Below are 16,074 nucleotides of genomic sequence, written 5' to 3'. Positions count from 1 at the left end.
CACAAACATGATGGATATCCGGTCCTCCCTGTTACGATCGCCATAGGATATCATGGGATCGTAATACAGCGGACGGCATTTCTGTCACATTTGTGACCCAGTATTCCCCTCCTCCAAGACCTAAATCAGACCCTAAACTGCTCAAACCATGAGCCAAAGACTAACATTATCCATGTGCCACAAACATGATGGACAATAACCAATAGTCCCAAACCTAGGCCTAATACTACTAAAATAAACTATAGCCCTGTGCTCAGACCCTTTTATTAATACTAAACAAGCCCTGAAAAAGTCATCAGTTGTGCTTTTATGATGAAAGTGCATTGGCAACGGATTGTGTATGTGTGGATGTGTGCAGTGGAGTCCGAGTGAATGTGAGAAATGAAAGGGCGATGTATAGATGAGCGTATGGATGAATGACTGGAGTACTGAGTGCCTGGAAGGGTGCTGCTTATATGGATGGATGAAACAGTGACTGAATACATTGATAGATGGCTGCTAGAATAAATAAAGTGGGTGTGCAGATGGACAGATGAAAGGCTGATGAATACCAACTAATGTAAGAATGAGTAGGATGATTAACTACATGGATGGCTGAAGCCAGGAATGATATTGGTTGTTGTGGTCCCAATTTGTAGCCCGTGCTGCACTTGACACCCTTTAAGAGTGCTTGAATCCTTCGACCAAGGCTAATGTGAATGTAGATGGCTCCTTTCCATAATGGCACAGGCAAAGTATTAAACTATGGCTTTGGAATGAGCACAGAGTAATTAACAGTGGTTGATAACCGTATCAGCTATTAGGAATACTTGTTGCAAAATCAATCAGCCTAGTTCACAAAGGTAATGTACACTTTTTGTCCAGTCACAAAATCAGAGAGTCAGTTATTGCTGAAAACAATAGTAAGTACAGCCCCTTCCAACTATCTATGGGGCTTTAATTTAATTCCCTACCTCCAATTGAAAATAATGGAGGTAGGGAATTAAATTAAAGCCCCATGGACAATTAAGGTAAATTGAATTACTTTAATTAAAAAGTTCAAATACAAACCAATTAAATTTATTGTTAAAAAATACAAATAGTACATATGTATTATTCAAATATATAAAATATTTTAATACCCTATCTTTAATTTAAAACATAATGTAACAAGAATTTCTTATAAAATATAAGTAAGTTAGTTACAATAAATTCAATGCATCATTTTAAATAACTATCAAAGCATAGTAAAACGTTTTTTTTCTTTAGGTTGGGATTTATTTTTCAATAATTTTAATTTAATGTCATATTTTTCCATTAGTTAAATATGTATTTCAAAGTTAAGCTAACAAGCTGTTGTTCTACATTTAAAATTAATAAATAGAATGGATTTCCATTAATATTTAATTTAAAAATATTTTTAATGTTTATTTTCAAGGTATTTTTTTTAATTGTCCCTATGGTTTATCATATGAAAACTTTTCAGTGAGGCAAAGCTCTCCACATGCTAAAGTGAAGAAAAAATATATAAAATTTTACTGAACAAACAACATACACTTCATACAAATGTAGTTGTGGAGGACTGCTGCCCCTATGCCTTATGCCCCTATGACTTTCATTTTGCTACTTTTCGCTGTGCAAGTCATTGGCACATCTGCCAATGAGCAGTATGGAGGAGAAAGTGGGACAGGCAGAGAAATGCATACTTGGCAATCAACCAGTGGTGGAGTAGTGGTAACATTATGTATGTGGTGTGGGTCTGAGGGAAACTTCCCTGAGCAGGAGGGATAACTTTGGTAATTCTGGCAGTGGATGGTACAGAAATACAAACCGAACATTTCCTGCAAGGCATAAGCATGTAGGTGTATATGTAGTGGGATTTATAGTGCACAAATTGAGTTATGAAGAAACAAATAGCTGCATCGCTGTCTGAAGCCCGAATGTTTGGACAGCAGGAGGTTATACTTGGTGAGCTGATCATGTAGTTGCTTGATTGCTAAATTATTTTTCCAATGAAAAGGACGTAACTGTCAGAATGGTTACTGAGGTTGTTTATTCCTAAATGTGTTTTTCAGCAATTTTAGCATGTGTTATGTTTTAAGTCATCCAAGAAATATCGTTGGATTAAGGAGGGCATTGGCAATATTGAAGATGGCTGTTAGAGAGTCTCCTTGGAGAGATTTCAAGATGGACGATGGATGATGGTAGAATGTCTTCTTCATAAGAGGTGATCTTGTGTGTGTTGAGATGTTAGTTAGATTGACATTAGCTTGAGGACTGGGTGATATGTGGTTGTGTGTGACTTGGAACTCTGACTTGAGTTGTTAATTTGGTTTCTGAGTATGCATATTTTCTGCAACCAGAAGTGCCTGGGGGAGTTGCACCTGTTGGCTGATTATGGATTGAAGAGTCTGGGAGTAAGCAGGAGACTTTTGTCTGGTTCACTGTACTTTAAATGGTTTATTGAGTTTGACCTGGTTTTACAAGTTCTTGTAATATTTGAGTAAAATGTTGACACCTGATGAGAGCTGGTTGATGTTTGTAATGCTGATAATATTCATTTAAAGGCCATCCTTGAGAAAATGTTTGATGAAGCATTGGTCTATTTTTACCCATTTGGTTCACTAGAAAGCATATATGTTTGGCTTGGACAATAGGTAGACAGCAGTTTAAGAAAGTGAACTATTAATTGAAGGTTTATGTGAGCCCACTATCAGTAATAAAGTTGCTAACCTATAGGGTCCAGTCAAAGGTTTCAGTCATTTAAACGTGAACCCAAACCCTGATAACTAAGGCACAGACCAGACAGGTTTAAATTAAAGAAGTTGTGTATAGCATTTATTAGCACCAAACAGAAAGTCAAAAACACAGCACAAACAAAAACCCATTCCAATCTTGAAAAATATAATAAAAGGGGATCCATCGATATGAATTTTAGAAGATTAAGAGGAAAGTAGCACACAAAAGCATTAGGCAGCAATGATAATTTATTGCTGTGGTAGACTGGGATTTAGACATACTTTCATGCTGACTATGATGCAGGGTGGGTCAGATATACCCACCAAACTTATCACTGTCAAAGATTTTACTGTGAGACTTAGGGCCCAATTTGTTTTTCAGCAGAATGGTTACTTTGTTGCAACAGCGATGGAGTTCCTTTCCCTCCAACATAATAGTCCGCTCACTAAATTTAAAAGGTGGCAGACCATAGTTTGACAACAGCGGAGAAAACTCAGTATTGACCATGGCCAAACTTCTTTGTTGGCCCAATGGAGTAAGGACTGTTGGACAGTTGGCTATATGTCCAGCCAGCTAATTTAGAGGGCGGACATTGCCCATTTTTTACTACCCTGGCACAAAGGGGCAATAAAAACATGAAAATGCCCCCCCTTGCTATGGGAGAGGAGTCCATTGGCGAGGGGCACACTGTTATTTTTTTATTTTCAAAACCAAAATCCCACTTTGCAGTTTTGTCTTCAAAAAACAAAAAAACACTTTGTAAGTTTGCCTTACGGCTCCATCTTCTTTGAAGGAGCCATACATCAAAGTTACAATGCATGCATTGCATTCATTTGCAATGCATGCACTTACAATGCCGTCAGTCCCTTGACAGCAGTTCCCATGAATGCTAGAAATGTATTTCTGCCCGATGGACATTTCTAAATTTGGCTGTCTGGACTTCCGCCAGGGCTACAAAGTAAAATGTTTTGTCAACCTGACGGAGGATGGCCAGTCCTTAGTCTTGGAAATGGAAGTCGAAATCCTCAGTGGGGCAAGATTGCAGACTGTATTCAAGGAAGTCTTCTCAAAACATTAGATGATGTCCTGCTGAACCTGTTGGCTGTGGCAAGAAAAGTTCCAAGCAAAAAAATAAAACTTTTACTCCCAAAAAACTTCTTGCGTCAGGTAGATACTTTTAGTGCCTTCGCCCAGTCAAGATTTCTGCATTTGTACTTAGCCTTTTGTTTGGAGTTCAAAATCCCCCAGAGGGACAAGATTGCGATCTCTGTATCGAGTAGTTAGTTCCACGAGGCCTTATGGTTTCTTGCTGATGTCTCGCTGAAATATGTTTGCTGCTAAGCGAAGCACCAAGCAGGAGAAAATTATTTCTTCAGCCCAGCAAAATTGCACCTTGGGTGGATTGGCTTGGGTGGTTCTGGAAGTCCAAAAAGGTTTTAAGCCCCATATTTTGACAGTTGACAGAGAGGTCCAATTAGACATAACCAAGGGTCCCAGGACCCCAAGAACAGCACTTAGAGGTGAGGACTCACTATATCTTAAGCCATCAACAGGGTCTGGTCAATCCAATTGTAACTGATGAGGTGGGCACTACAGGAAAAAGGCCTATCTCAGCTTGTTGTGCCCTTGTAGAAACATGAGGTGAGTCAAATGACCCTTGGTGAGCACATCCTTGTCCTGGGTCCAAGTGGGAGCAGGTCTAGTCCTTCAGATCTCCTCACAGGTCCCAAACAGAAGGTTCAGTCCTTCTGTTGTTCTGCAGGCCAGGAAGTAGCCAGTACCCCCACTTCGATCCAAAGCTCTTATTGCACCAAGCAAACGAAGCATGTCATCTTGACCCTCCCCAGAAGTGCTTTCTTGTTCTTCCATTCAAGCATCTATCCTTTCATGCTTTCATCCACATGCTGATATCCACAATTTAACCTTCACATTCTGTCATCCATTCATTCTTTCATCTGCCAGTCTTTCACCATTCCGTGTCTGTCCGCCCCTCCATATCAAACTTAGCTAGATATCTATCTATCTATCTATCTATCTATCTATCTATCTATCTATCTATCTATCTATCTATCTATCTATCCAACCACCCTTTCACTCATCCCTCCACACTTCCACCGATCTACTCATCCATCCCTTCATCCATCCATCCATCCATTTATCCTTTCTCTCATTCATCCACTCATGCTTTCACTCATACATTCATACGTTCACCCTCCTTTTCACTCATTCATCGATTCTTTCACTCATCTGCCCATCCACCCTTTCATCTGTCCAACCTCTCTTTCACTCATCCATCCACCCACCTGTGCATTCCACCCCCTTCCTCTCATCATCCATCGTTTAATTCACCCAGCCATCCTTTCGTTCATCAGTCCATCCACCCTTTCACTCTATCCATCCTTTCTCTCCATTCATCTGTCCCTCCCTCTTCCCATAAACTCATCCCTTCCATCCACCCACACTTTCACTCAACTATCCATAATGTCACTCACTTATCCATTCTTTCATCCATCCTCTCAGTATCATCGGTCCATCTTCCCTTTCACTGAGCCATACATCCACCCTTTCAATCATCCATCCATCCTCCTTTTCACTCATTCATCCATTCTTTTACTCATCCATCCATCCATCCATCCATCTATCCATTCACCCATTCTTTTTAATCCATCCATCCACCATCCTTTTCACTCATCCATTCATTCTTTTACTCATCTATCCTTACATCTACCCTTTCACCCATTCATCATCCATCTACTTATCCATCCTTTTACTCACCCATCTATCCATCCATCTTTTCACTCACATATCCTTCTAACCACCCATCCTTCCACTCACTAGTTCACCTTTGTCTGCCAAGCTGCAGACAGGAGAGGCATAGCTGCTGAACTTGGGCGTTAATGGCTCCACAGCTCAAGCCTTTCACTCATCCATCCTTTAACTTATCCATCCACCCACCCTTTCATTCTGTTCATTCATCCAACCTTCCACTCCACCCATCATTCACCCTTTCACTCATCGTTTCATCCTTAGTCATCATCCATCCATTCTTTCACTCATCCATCCATGCACCCTTTTATCTAATGATCCACCCTTCCTGGCATTTATCCATCCATTCTTTCACTAATCCATTCATCTACCCTTTCAGCCATCCACCCACCATCCCTTCCTTTAATCAATCCACTATTTCACCAATTTAACTATCCATCCATCCTTTCACTCATTTACCCACCCATTAGTCTATCCACCCACCCTTTCATTCACCCATCTACCCTCTCACTCACACACCCATCCATCAGACCTTTCAGTTACTCGCCCACTCACCCACTCACCCTTTCATGTTATTAATGAGTCTTTGTCTCTGTAGCTACTAAAGTGAAGGGTTGATGACGCCCCTGTACACAGGTCCAGAGATGTGATGAGGAGGTGGTCCGGGGTTCCATATTGTGGGTTGGCACAGTTAGTGAGTAGTGGTGACTATTGACTCCTGCCTAACCAATGGTAAAAGTTCTCAGGGCCAACCCTGTCCACGTTTGCAGCAGTTCCTGTTTACCTTGCTTTAAACAACCCCACAATGCACCTTACTCTCAGAATACAAATCAGGGGAACCCACCCTCACTTGTAAAGAGTCTGTGTACAACCCAGAGGTATAACCAGGGAAATAAGCTGTCACTTCCTCTGTGGTCACTTAAAACTGGTTTTGGAGGATAGCTTCACTCCCATTGGGCTTGGTGCAAGCCTACTGGGAGAATAAAGGGATGCCTTCTCCAGGTTTCACCTTACATTTGTTAATGAGAAGGCTGGCCCCTTTCTGAGTTAATGAAGTTGCTGGATCCATCCTAACTGGTCTTCCTGCAACACCTTCCCAAACCCAGTTCATTGTTTCAGCCCTGAAGCAGTTTTCACACCTCATTAATGTCAAGCACTGGCCAGGCAGCTCCTGGAAAGCTAATGGAGATTAGCCTTTAGGAACTTCAGGCACAGAAAGGTAATTTTCCACAAGTTACATTCTCTAAATATTTATTAAAAATCCAACTTCACCATTGAAATGGGGTTTTGATGATTATTAAAAATAATGGTTGAGCTATTTTTTGCAGGTGCCATACCCGAGATAGCAGAATTTTTATTTTATTCTGCACTGTAGTTTTTTTTAATTTGACAGCCAGATCCTCCCGCAATGAAATTAACCTTTATGGATTTGCCACTGTAGGGACATAGTAATATTACATGTTTACATGTACCACTTTTAAATACCATGGACTATACCTAGTGGGCAACAGGGCTTAGCTAGGGATGACTTATTATGAATGATTAGCCTGACATGTTTGACTTCTGGTTAAAATTGCAATAGACAGGCTACACTGGTGGGCCGGAACCAATAGTTTCCTGTTTCAAACTAGTGAATGGCAGAACAAGTGCTGCAGTCCACAGGTAACATTTACTTTTCAATTTCATGGGTGCAGGTTCTACGCCATATACTATGGCCTTACAGAAAACTTGAATATGCCAGTTAGGAATTGTTAGACATGACAGCCTTAGGGTGGTCACCCCCAAGTTTTTGCCTGCCTCCCTCCACTTTATTGATACTATTTTTGCTGGTTTTAGGGCTATGCGCATTTTACCACTGCTAACCAGTGCTAAAGTGCTTATGCTCTCTCCCTTAAAACATGGTAACATTGGTTCATACCCAATTGGAATATTTGATCTACTTGCAAGTCCCTAGTAAAGTGCACTACATGTACCCAGGGCGATTTGATTGAATGCTACTAGTGGGCCTGCAGCACTGGTTGTGCCACCAACATAAGTAGCCCCTTAACCATGTCTGTGTGTGCAGTTTCACTGCCACTTCAACTTAGCATTTAAAAGTCCAAACTTTAAACTCCCCTATTTCTACATATAAGTCACCTGGAAGGTAGGCCGTAGGTAACCCATAGGGCAGGGTGAAGTGTAGGTAAAAGGCAGGAAATATACCTGTGTGTTTTATATGTCCTGGTAGTGGAAAACACTGAAATTAGTTTTCCACTGCTGTGAGGCCTGCTCCTTTTATAGGCTAACAATAGGGCTGCCTTCATATACTGTTTGAGTGGTAGATTCTGATCAGAAAGGGTAGACAGGTCATGTTTAGTATGGCCAGAATGGTACTACAGAATCCTGCTGACTGGTGAGGTTGGATTTTATATTACTCTTTTAGAAATGCCACTTTTGGGAAAGTGACCATTTCTCTGCACGTAAAATCCATCTGTGCCTTACAGCCTGTCTCCAATTCACGTCTGGGCTGGGTTGGTTGACAGCTCCCTTGTGCATTTCACCAAGCCAAACACAAACACAGGATGCTCAGTCACACTTGCACACATCTACATACTGAATGGGTCTTCCTGGGCTGGAAGGGTGGAGGGGATTGACACTTACATTTCAAAGGCTAGTGGCCTGCCCTCACACAAAGGACTGCCACACCCCCCACTGGGACCATGGCAGACAGACCTGTACTGAAAGAGGACCTTTTGCACTTCAAAACCACTCTTTGAAGTCTCCCCCACTTCAAATGCACTATTGGGTATATAAACTGGGTCCCTGACCGTACCAACTCAGACACTTTCTGGGGTAGAAACTCTGAACCAGATCCTGCAACCTGCCAAGAGGAGCTGCCTGGCTGCCCAAAGGACTCACCTAGACTGCTTTGCTGTGAAGGACTGCTGCCTTGCTGGCCTCTGGCTCGGCTGAGAAGTGCTTTCCATGGGCTTGGATTGAGCTTGCCTCCTGTTTCCTGAAGTTTCAGGGACAAAAATACTTCTTCCCTTCAAAAGAACTCCTTGTGTGGCAAAAAATAATCCATACACAGATTGCCAGAATCGACGCATAGCCTGCCTAGCGGTAAAATAATCACTGCATTGCTGTGCCGAAACGATGCAGCCCAGCTCCTTGAGTGGAGCTCAATGCAGCACCAGCATTGTGACTGGAACTTTAATGCACAGCCCACCGGATAGACCCATCGCCAAGCCGGAATGACGCAGCCCCTCTTCCTGCGTGAGGAATTGATGCAGAGCCTGCTGTGTGGCAGAAACTCCGATGCATCACCCACCGGATCGACGTGGAACCTGTGACTTCATCCAGCATGGCCATGATTTCCACGCATCGTCCCTGGGTGCCAAAAAAAAGTGCATCGTAAGGAGGATTGAAGCCTGAATGTCGGAAGTCCTTGCCGCGTGGAAAAGAATCGACGTATCATCTGTGTGCACCTGGAAATCCAACGCACACCGTCCTTTTTCCATTCACTTCCTCCTCTGTGGTCTCCGTGTGTGTAATTTTGACGCATACCAGGTACTTTGTGCACATAAGAGACATTTGTTGCTTTTTAAAGTCCTAAGACTCTTCTTATCACTGAAAAAGTGATATTTTAACTTGTGCTTATCAAACCTTGATCATTTTGACCTTAATTCACTCAGATAAATATCTTATATTTTTCTAAACCTGTGTGGTGTATTTTTGTTGTGTTTTTACTGTGTTATTGCATGATTTATTGCACAAATACTTTACACATTGCCTTCTAAGTTAAACCTGACTGGTCAGTGCCAAGCTACCAGAGGGTGGGCACAAGATAATTTGGATTGTGTGTGACTTACCCTGACTATGATTGAGGTCCCTGCTTGGACAAGGGTGTATACCTCTTCCAACTAGAGACCCCATTTCTAACATTTGCGATCAGCGGTGATGATAGGACTTTTATTTGTGCAGTGACATACAATAGCTACGTGTGCACTACCTACCCACAGTTAAAGGTCAACTTGATTTTTTCTCTCTTTCTGCAATTTAATTTTTCTGCTTGACATTTTTACTTAATCCTCAAACAACATGCCACTGGCTGGGTCTCAAGTAGGAGCAGGAGAGTTTGACCTAGCCAAGCTGGAGACATACACTGTCAGCCAGCCAGCTGAAAGGGTTCTGCAAAGAGATGGGAGCACCTACCCGGGGTGCATCCAGGAAGGAGGAGTACCAAAAGGCACTGAGGGTCTGGACAGGAGCCCATTCAAAAGATAATGTTGAGGTGGAGGTGCCAGAGGATGGCCCCTCAGAGGATTTGCCACCAGCAGTGGGGGAGTTAGCCCTGGAATTGTGCCGACTGCCAAACCAGGGATCAGCATCTCTAGCCATGGCCTGACCTCAGAGGAAAGGACAGAGGAGAGAGAATTTCAACTTTAATTGGCAAGGCTAAACATGGAGGCAGTGGAGAGGAAGGCTGAGAGAGAAGCCAAACAAGCTGAGGCTGCAGCTGACAGAGCCTTGGCTGAAAAGAAACTTCTTCTGGCTCATGAACTGAGCCTCAAAGAGCTGGACCTTAAGTCTAGGCAGTCTGAGTCCAGCAGTGATGGTGGCAGCATACATGCAGGACCTGCTAGAGAAAGAAAGGTTTGTATGCCCAAAGAAGTACTGCCAAGTTATGTGGTTGGAGATGACACTGATAAATGGTTTTCTGCATATGAAGTTGCACTAAGGGCCCATGGTGTTTCTGAAGACCAATGGGGGGGGTGGGTCTGTGAAAACATGTTCCAGTTGTTGGGAGGGACACACTCCTTACACTAGACCCAAAAGATCAGAACACCTGCTCGTCCCTGAAAGTAATTTTGATTGCCAGGTTTGGGCTGACCCCTGAGAAGTATTGTCAGAGGTTCAGGGACAGCACCAAGCTTTCCACACAAACCTAGGTAGACTTTTTTGATTTCTATAGTAATGCACTGAATGGATTGGTGCGGGCAGTAAAGTAAATGATTATGTGGGGTTGTATAATTTGATCCTGAGAGAGGATATTCTCAGTGTTTGCTTTACAGAGTTGCCCAGCACTTGATTAGCAGTAAGCCGACTGATCCTAGAAAGCTTGCTGAGAAGGCGGACCACTGGGCTAGCACCAGAGTAGTCAAAAAGGTATCTGGGGAAACCCACAAAGGTGGCCAGGGATCCCATCAGAAGAAGGAGGGGGAGAAAAACGTACAAATAAGGAGTTCTCAAAAGGCACTCAAAATAATTCAGAGGGGGATGACGGTAACCAGTCCCAGCCTAATTCTGAAAAGAAGCGAAGGTTATTTGACAAGAAGAAAGGGAAGTTTGTACCCAAATGCTTAGAGTGCACAAAGTATGGTCACTACAAGGGCGACTCCAAGTGTCCCATGTGGGCAGAGCCCCTCCACTGGAGGGCAGACACCTGGGTTGGCTAGCATATTGCTCAGGGATGTGGTGGTCCCAGATAGTTTGGGGGAACAGATAGAGGTAACGCTAGTGTCCCTGGGAGATGAAGAAATGGTGCCAAAAGCCCACATGCCTGCAAATTATTCCAAATCTAGGCAGTGGGTCACAAATAATGGCCAAAGGGTGGAGGCTCTACGTGACACAGGAGCCAGCATGACTACTGTCAGGGGTCAGCTGATGTCAGCAGAGCAGGTCATCCCCAATGCATTCCGCCAGGTCATAGTCGCTGACAATCATGAGAATAACCTACCAGTGGCTCTTGTTCTCTTTGAATGGTGGGGGGGGGTCTCTGGTACTCTGAAAGTAGCTGTGGGTCCTGCCATGCCTGTAGATTGTCTGTTAGACAACGACCTTGAGCATACTGCCTGGAAGGAGGTGGAGCTCAGGTCTCACCTGTAGATGTTAGGTCTGCCTGAGTGGGTCTGCACGGCCACAAGGTCCATGGCTGCCTGGTAAGGAATTCAAGGGCATCTGGAGCCTGGAACAATGGCCTGGACAGCTGTAAAAGGAAGGGGCGCAGAAAACAAGTCCTAGAAGTCCCCCCGGTGGTTGGTGGGATCCCAGAAGAGGAGGCCCCTGAGCCAACCGGGGAGGACGTTGCCAACCTGGGTAACCTGCCTGAGATTGCTGGCTGGCAAGTTAAGGGTGGGGCAACTAGGGAGGAATTCTGCAAAGCACAGAAAGATTGCCCCACACTTGAGGGTTTGAGGTGACAGGCCACGGGCCAGGCAGCAAGTGAAGCCTCTGGTGATCACCATATCTATTGGGAGAATGATCTCCTTTACAGTGAGCCTATGGTGCCGGAGCTGGGGTAGCATGTATGCTGGTGGTCCCCAGTGGTAACTGACCTTCCTACTTGGGTTGCCTCATGACACCTATCCCTGGCGGGACATTTGGGGCAAGACATGACCTTCCCCAAGCTTGTCACCCACTTTTATTGGCCCCAAATGCAGATGGCCTCAAACGCTTTCTGTAGGTCATGCCCAACCTGCGAGGCGAGTGGTAAGACAGGGAAAAGGCTCAAGGCCCTGTAGTCCCACTCCTTGTCATTGGCACCTCCTTTGAAAGGGTGGGCATTGACGTAATTGGTCCCTTGGATGCCAAAACTGCCCTAGGCAACAGGTTTATTTTGGTTTTGGTGGACCACGCCACCCGCCATAGAGAGGCGATTCCTCTAAGGACAGTGACTGCACCGGTGGTGACCAAAGCTCTGATGGGGATATTTACTCATGTGGGATTCCCCAGGGAGATTGTGTCTGACAGAGGCACAAACTTCATGTCTGTGTACATGAAGTCCATGGAGGATGCGTGTGGGGTGATCTACCGGTTCACCACCCCTTGCCATTCTCAATCCAATGGGGTTGTAGAAAGGTTCAACAAGACCCTAAAAGGCATGATCACAGGGCTGTCTGAGGCCATGAGGCATGAGGGGGACCTCCTCTTGCCATGCCTTCTCTTTGCCTAAAGAGAGATGCCCCAGAAAGGGGTGGGGTTCAGCCCCTTTGCACTTCTCTATGGTTACCCTGTCAGGGGACCACTAAGCATAGGGAAAGAGGGGTGGGATAAAACTCCCAGGAATCCCCCCAAGGATGTGGTCAGTTACATGCTGGCCCTCTGCAACCAGATGCAACACTTCTGGAAACAGGTCAAAACCAACCTCAAGGCCAGTCAAGAGGTGATGAAGCACTGGTACGACAAGAAGGCCGCCCTGGTAGAATTCTCACCTGGAGACAAAGTATGGGGAATTGAGCCAGTAGAGCCTAGAACTCTCCAGGGCTACTGGACTGGCCCATTCGAGATCAAGGAGCGGAAGGGGGAGGCCACTTACTTAGTGGACCTCAGGAACCCTAGAAACCTCCTAAGGGTGCTCCATTAGAACAGATTGAAGCCTCATTTTGAGATGTCTGCAGTCAGCATGCTTCTGGTGACAGATGAGGGTATGGAAGAGGAGAGAGAGCCTCACCTCAAACTCCTCTCTGCAAGGAAGGTGATGGGTCTGTGGAGGGTGTCAATCTCTCTGACTCCTTGACCTTACATCAGAGACGAGATTGCTACCAATTATTGGAATGGTTTTCTTCCCTGTTTTCCCTCACCCCTGGACTCACACACATGTGTGTCCAAGATATTGACACAATGGACAGGCCCCCTGTAAAGAATACATTTTACAGAGTGTCAGATAAGGTGAGGTCCAGCATCAAGGAGGAAGTTGTCAAGATGCTGGCTCTCGGGGTGATTGAGAAGTCCAGCAGTCCCTGGTTCAGCCCAGTGGTGTTGGTTCCCAAGGGTGCCGCTCCCAGTGCCAAGCCAGAGCTTAGGTTCTGTGTGGACTACTGGGATTTCAACTCTGTCACAAAGACAGATGTTCACCACATCCTCCGAGCTGATGAGCTCGTAGACAGGCTAGGCGCTCCCATGCTCCTCAGTACCTTTGATCTCACGTCAGGGTAATGGCAGATCACCTTGACTGAGGGTGCAAATGGGAGATTCAATTTTTCTACTCTTGAGGGTTATTACCAGTTCAGGGTCATGCCCTTTGGACTGAAAAACGCCCGCTACCTTCCAACAGTTGGTTAACGAGGTTCTAGCTGGTAAGGATGCCTTCTGCTCAGCCTATCTAGACAGCATCGCCGTCTATAGTTCCAACTGGGAGGAACACCTGCTCCACCTCAAGGAGGTGCTTCAGTCCCTGCAACAAACAGGCCTGACCATCAAGGCCAGTAAGTGCCAGATTGGGCAGGGTTCCGTGGTGTACTCGGGACACCTATTAGGTGGTGGCAAGGTGCAGCCCCTCCAGGCCAAGATTGAAACCATCAAGCCCTGGCAACCACCTAGAACCCAGACAAAGGTGAGAGCCTTCTTAGATCTTACCGGATATTATCAAAGATTTGTTAAGGGGTATAGCACCATAGTGGCCCCCTTGACAGAACTCACATCCAAAAAGCATCCTAGGTTGGTGAATTGGACAGAGGCTTGTCAGAAAGCCTTCGACTCCCTGAAGGAAGCCAGATGCACGGCCCGTGCTCAGAGCCCCTGACTACTCCAAAGAATTCATCATGCAGACAGACGCTTCAGAGCATGGCATGGAGCAGCCCTAGCACAGCTGAATGAAGAGGGCCTAGACCAACTGGTAGTCTTTATCAGCAGAAGACTATTACCACAGGAACATAGGTGGAGTGCTATTGAAAGAGAAGCATTTGCTGTGGTCTGGGCACTGAAGACCATACCTGTTTGGGACTCACTTCCGGGTTCAGACAGACAACAGGCCCTTCATATGGCTCATGCAGATGAGGGGTGAAAATCCTAAACTCTTGAGGTGGTCCATTTCCCTACAGGGGATGGACTTTACACTGGAGCATCGCCGGGGGACTGACCACACCAATGATGATGGTCTCTTCAGATACATCTGCCTTAGCGATGAGAGCTCCCAAGGAGTTGGGTAGCTCTCCCCACTTTCAGCTGGGGGCACACATGTTAGACCTGACAGTCTTGGGGTGGTCACCCCCAACATTTTGCCTGCCTCCCTCCACTTTTTGACTCTGTCTTTGCTGGTTTTAGGACTCTTCACACTTGTAAGTCCCTAGTAAAGTGCACTACATGTGCCCAGGGCCTTTAGACTGAATGTTACTAGTGGCCCTGTCGTAATCGTTGTGCCACCCACATAAGTAGCCCCTTAACCATGTCTCAGGCCCGCCATTGCAGGGCCTGTGTGTGCAATTTTACTACCACTTTGACTTGGCATTTAAAAGTTTATGCCAAGCCTTAAACTCCAATTTTTTTACATATACGTCAACCCTAAGGTAGGTGCTAGGTAACCCATACTGCAGGGTGCTGTGTAGGTAAAATGCAGGACATATACCTGTGTGCTTTATGTATCCTGGTAGTGGAACAGTCCTAAATTCATTTTCCACTGCTGTGAGGCCTGCTCCTTTTATAGGCTAACATCAGGGCTACCCTCTTTAAGTGGTAGATTCTGATCAGAAAGGGGTAACCAGGTCATATTTAGTATCGCCAGAATGGTAATAGAAAATCCTGCTTATTGGTGAGGTTGGATTTTATATTACTATTTTAGAAGTGCCACTTTTAGAAAGTGAGCATTTCTCTGCACTTAAAATCCATCTGTGCCTTACAGCCTGTCTCCAATCCACGTCTGGGCTGGGCTGGTTGACAGCTCCCTTGTGCATTTCACCAAGACAAACACAAACACAGGATGCTCAGTCACACTTGCACACATATACATACTGAATGGGTCTTCCTGGGCTGGAAGGGTGGAGGGGATTGACACTTACATTTCAAAGGCTAGTGGCCTGCCCTCACTCAAAGGACTGCCACACCCCCCACTGGGACCGTGGCAGACAGACCTGTACTGAAAGAGGACCTTGTGCACTTCAAAACCACTCTTTGAAGTCTCCCCCACTTCAAATGCACTATTGGGTATATAAACTGGGTCCCTGACCGTACCAACTCAGACACTTTCTGAGGTAGAAACTCTGAACCAGATCCTGCAACCTGCCAAGAGGAGCTGCCTGGCTGCCCAAAGGACTCACCTAAACTGCTTTGCTGTGAATGACTGCTGCCTTGCTGTTGCCCTGCTGCCTTGCTGACCTCTGGCTCTGCTAAGAAGTGCTCTCCAAGGGCTTGGATTGAGCTTGCCTCCTGTTTCCTGAAGTCTCAGGGCCAAAAGGACTTCTTCTCTTCAGAAGAACTCCTTGTGCGGCAAAAATCGACACACGGCCTGCTCGAATCGACGCAAAGCCTGCCTAGTGGTAAAAGAATCACCATATTGACTCTCCAGAACGATGCAGCGTGGCTCTCCAAGTGGAGATCGACGCAGCGCCAGTTTTGTAACCAGAACTTTGACGCACAGCCCACCTGATGGGCGCATCACTGAGCCATAACAACGCAGCCCGACTTCCTGCATGAGGAATCGACGCAGCGCCTTCTGAGCAACAGAAACTCTGACGCATCACCTAACGGATCGACGCAGCACCTGTGTCTTCATCCAACATGCCCAGGATTTCCACACATCGTCCCTGGGCACCAAAAGACACAGAATTGCAAGGAGGATTAAAACCTGTGCACCGGAATTTGACGCAAAGTCCTTGCCACGTGGAAAAGAATCGA

The sequence above is a fragment of the Pleurodeles waltl genome, chromosome 8, assembly GCF_031143425.1.
Source record: "Pleurodeles waltl isolate 20211129_DDA chromosome 8, aPleWal1.hap1.20221129, whole genome shotgun sequence".
NCBI classification, from domain to species: domain Eukaryota; kingdom Metazoa; phylum Chordata; class Amphibia; order Caudata; family Salamandridae; genus Pleurodeles; species Pleurodeles waltl.
This window is presented reverse-complemented; position numbering follows the sequence as displayed.